We start from the raw sequence: 5,171 nt of genomic DNA, 5'->3' as shown, positions 1-5,171 counted from the left end.
TATTAAGCACTTACTATGTGCGGTGGGGTGGCTACAAGGTGATCAGGTTGTCCCTTGGGGGGCTCACAGTCTTAATCCCCATTTTACAGTTGAGAGGACTGAGGAACAGAGAAGTAGTAGACATCAATCAATTGACTTGCATCTGTGCCAGTGCTTAGAACAGTGCTTGGCACATAGTAAGCACTTAAGTGCCAAAATTATTATTGTTATGCAAGGTCATCAGGTCGGACACAGCCCGTCCCCCATGGGGCTCACAGTCTTAATCCCCGTTTTACAGATGAGGTAACTGAGGTCCATCATCATCATCAATCACATTTATTGAGCGCTTACTGTGTGCAGAGCACTGTACTAAGCGCTTGGGAAGTACAAGTTGGCAACACATAGAGACAGTCCCTACCCAACAGTGGGCTTATAGTCTAGAAGGGTCCTTCTGGCTCCCAGGCCTGTGCTCTATCTGCTAGGTCATGTTGCTTCTTCTCCGGAGATGTGATAGATGACAGGATTTCTAGGCTGTGAGCTAGTTGAGGGCATAGAATGTGTCTGTTATATTGTTATATTGTCTTCTCCCAGGTGCTTAGTACAGTGCTCTGTACACAGTGAGTACTCAATAAATATGATAGACTGATTGATTGACCAAGTGTGTTTTGTCCCTCCCTAGAAGACTGAGCTCAATTGCTTGAGAAGCGGCACGGCCTAGCGGATAGAGCAGCGACCTGGGATCCAGAGAATCTGGGTTCTTAATCTGCTGCATGACCTTGGCCAAGTCACTTAACTTCTCTGTGAATTAGTTACTTCATCTGTGAAATGGGGACTAAGACTGTGATCCCCAGGTCAGAAGGACCTGAATTCTAATCCCAGTCCCGCCACAGGTCTGCTGGGTGACCTTGGGTAAGTCACTTCACTTCTCTTGGCCTCAGTTACCTCATCTGTAAAATGGGGATTGAGACTTTGAGCCCCATGAGGGACGTGGACTGTGTTCAACCTGACTGTATATCCTTCCAGCGCTTAGTACAGTGCATGGTAGACTTCTAGACTGTGAGCCCACTGTTGGGTAGGGACTGTCTCTACATGTTGCCAACTTGTACTTCCCAAGCACTTAGTACAGTGCTCTGCACACAGTAAGTGCTCAATAAATATGATTGATTGATTGATTGATTGATTGATGGTACACATTAAGAGCTTATCAAATGCCATTTAAAAAAAAAAAACAAAGCCCAACTCTTCCCCTGTGTCTTCCAGCACAAAAGCAAAGAGGCTTAGACTGTTTCCTCCAGGACTTCAGGGGCACAAGGAGCAAATGACCATCTTATTTTAAGGAATTCGGGCCACTGGAGACCATATTCCAAGATTCGGAATCCCCGGGAAGCCTCTGAGTGGAAAAACAAGGTGCGTATTTGGCATGCAAGTTTAAAGAGCTGGTGTACCCCGGGCGCTTTGTTGACATCTGATCATTAATTCCCAAAAATGCTTTTGAAAGCCAGGAAGGACCCATTATGTGACCACAAGGAGCAGAAGCTTTTCTGGGTGCTCCGACCTAGAAGAAAACGTGCAGTCCGAAGGCTATTTGTCAGAGTGCTTTAAAATTCAAGGAGTTTCCAGGCAACGTGATTTCTGAGAAAACACCCCGGGCGGGAAGCAGAGAGAAGAGTCGTTTTAATTGTTCCCTAGAAATACCCAGGTCTCTGTGGCAAACAAGCTGCAGCTGAACACTAATAATAATAATGGTTCATGTTAAGCGGTTACTATGTGCCAAGCACTGTTCTAAACATTCATTCATTTATTCATTCAGTCGTATTTATTGAGTGCTTACTGTGTGCAGAGCACTGGACTAAGCGCTTGGGAAGTATAAATTGGCAACATATAGAGACAGTCCCTACCTAACAGTGGGCTCACAGTCTAGAAGGAGCACTGAGGTAGATAATAAAAATAATAATGGCATTTGTTAAGCGCTTACTGTATGCAAAGCACTGTTCTAAGCGCTGGAGGGGGGTACAAGGTGATCAAGTTGTCCCACGTGGGGCTCACAGTTTTAATCCCCATTTTACAGATGAGGTAACTGAGGCTCAGAGAAGTTAAGTGACTTGCCTAGGGTCACACAGCAGATGAGCAGAGCCGGGATTTGAACCCAGAGCCGGGATTCGAACCCATGACCTCTGACTCCAAAGCACGTGCTCTTTCCACTGGGCCACACTGCTTCTCATAACAATAATAATATTTGCTAAGCACTTACTGTGTGCCAAGCACTGTTCTAAGCGCTGGGGTAGATAGAAGGTGATCAGGTTGTCCCACGTGGGGCTCTTAGTCTTAATACCCATTTTACAGATGAGGTATCTGAGGCCCAGAGAAGCGAAGTGACTTACCCAAAGTCACCCAGCAGACCTGCGGTGGGACCAGGATTAGAATCCAGGTCCTTCTGATTCCCAGGCCTGGGCTCTATCCACTAAGCAAATCTTAGAGAAGCAGCGTGGCTCAGTGGCAAGAGCCCAGGCTTTGGAACCAGAGGTCATGGGTTCAAATGCCGGCTCCACCAATTGTCAGCTGTGTGACTTTGGGCAAGTCACTTCACTTCTCTGGGCCTCAGTTACCTCATCTGTAAAATGGGGATTAAGACTGTGGGCCCCCCGTGGGACAACCTGATCACCTGGTAACCTCCCCAGAGCTTAGAACAGTGCTTTGCACATAGTAAGTGCTTAATAAGTGCCATCATTATTATCATTATTATTAGAAGCTCAAGGCAAACCTGGGCACTGTTGACCAATTGGCCAGACCAAGGGAGGGGTTGGGAGGGTCACCAAAATTCCTGCCGGATTGAAACCCAGAGGTTTCGGGTTGCAATTGTTGTTCACTTGGAACTACTGAAAAAACTACTGAGGCCCTAGAAAGCTGGCCGGTATAATCAATCAATCAATCAATCAATCAATCAATCGTATTTATTGAGCACTTACTGTGTGCAGAGCACTGTACTAAGTGCTTGGGAAGTACAAGTTGGCAACATATAGAGATGGTCCCTACCCAACAGTGGGCTCACAGTCTAGAACTGTGTATAAGGGACAGGTACAAATCAAGGGACCTAGAGCAGGGGCAAAACAGAACAATTAATGTTTTACTTGGCTTTTCATTCATTCAATCATATTTATTGAGCACTTATTGTGTGCAGAGCACTGTACTAAGCTCTTCGTCTCCACAGTGATGAAGCAGCATGACCTAGCGGATAAGAGCGTGGGCCGGGAAGTTGGAAGGATCTGGGCTCTAATCCCAACTCCATCAATTGTCTGCTGGGTGACCTTGGGCAAGTCACTTCACTTCTGAGCCTCAGTTCCCTCTGTAAAATGGGGATTAAGACCGTGAGCTCAATGTAGGACAGTGACCACGTCCAACCCGATTTGCTTGTATTCCTTCCCTCCAGCGCTTAGAATGGTGCCTTGGACATAGTGAGAACTTAAGAAGTACCCCGATTATAACTTTAATTCTATTTGTTCTGACGATTTTGACACCTGTCTACATGTTTTGTTTTGTTGTCTGTCTCCCCCTTCTAGACCGTGTTGGCTTGTTGTTGGATAGGGACCGTCTCTATATGTTGCTGACTTCTACTTCCCAAGCGCTTAGTCCAGTGCTCTGCACACAGTAAGTGCTCAATAAATACAATTGAATGAATGAATATTATTACAGTCCCTGTCCCACATGAAGTTTGACCTTGCAGGCCGTGACCTTGATTCCAGACTGAGCCCCCTCCTTCCTCTCCCCCTCCTCATCCCCCCCGCCTTACCTCCTTCCCTTCCCCACAGCACCTGTATATATGTATATATGTTTGTACGGATTTATTACTCTATTTATTTTACTTGTACATATCTATTCTATTTATTTTATTTTGTTAATATGTTTTGTTTTGTTCTGTCTCCCCCTTCTAAACTGTGAGCCTGCTGTTGGGTAGGGACCGTCTCTATATGTTGCCAACTTGTACTTCCCAAGCGCTTAGTACAGTGCTCTGCACACAGTAAGCGCTCAATAAATACGATTGATGATGATGATGATGTATATATGTTTGTACGGATTTATTACTCTATTTATTTTACTTGTACATATCTATTCTATTTACTTTATTTTGTTAATATGTTTTGTTTTTCTCTGTCTCCACCTTCTAGACTGTGAGCCCACTGTTGGGTAGGGACCGTCTCTAGATGTTGCCAACTTGTACTTCCCAAGTGCTTAGTACAGTGCTCTGCACATAGTAAATGCTGAATAAATACAACTGATTGATTGATTGATTCCATTTTCCCTGGGCTCCCTCTGTGTTGGGCCCAGGGTCGGGGCAGACGCCGGAATCAGAAGTGGGACAGAATTTGGCCTGGAAACTTGGCAAAAATTGGTCAAGGAAGGGGCGAGAGATAGTTTCCTTCTGACAGAAGCTGCTTCTGGGCCCTGCTGGCAAATGCTGACCCCACTCCTGAGGTTGGCCAGACCTGCCATGACTCTTGGGACAAGTGGAGGTGGGGTCTTAGGAGCCAACTCTCTTCTGGGGCTCCCTCATTGTCCATCTTGAAGGACTGGATGCCCATTTGCCTATCTAGAGGGCATTGTCGGGGTAGGGGGGGAGAAACAGTCGGACTTTGCGGCTTCAGAGCCACAGCCCCATATCTTCATTCATTCAATCATATTTATTGAGCACTTCCTGTATGCAAAGCACTGTCCTAAGCACTTGGGAGAGTACGTTGCTCTTTGACTTGTCCTGAATTCACCTCTGAAGGAAGGTACTCTATTTATTTTACTTGTACATATTTACTATTCTACTTATTTTATTTTGTTAATATGTTTTGTTTCATTGTCCATCATCATCATCAACATCAATCGTATTTATTGAGCACTTACTGTCTGCAGAGCCCCCCTTTTAGACTGTGAGCCCACTGTTGGGTAGGGACTGTCTCTATATGTTGCCAATTTGTACTTCCCAAGTGCTTAGTACAGTGCTCTGCACATAGTAAGCGCTCAATAAATACGATTGATGATGATGACGACTGTGAGCCTGCTAGGGACCGTCTCTATATGTTGCCAACTTGTTCTTCCCAAGCACTTAGTCCAGTGCTCTGCACACAGTAAGCGCTCAATAAATACGATTGAATGAATGAAGGTAAGACCGAATATGTAGTAACACAGAAAACGTGGGCCAGCGGAGG

The sequence above is a fragment of the Tachyglossus aculeatus genome, chromosome 17 (assembly GCF_015852505.1).
Source record: "Tachyglossus aculeatus isolate mTacAcu1 chromosome 17, mTacAcu1.pri, whole genome shotgun sequence".
Classification (NCBI taxonomy): Eukaryota; Metazoa; Chordata; class Mammalia; order Monotremata; family Tachyglossidae; genus Tachyglossus; species Tachyglossus aculeatus.
This window is presented reverse-complemented; position numbering follows the sequence as displayed.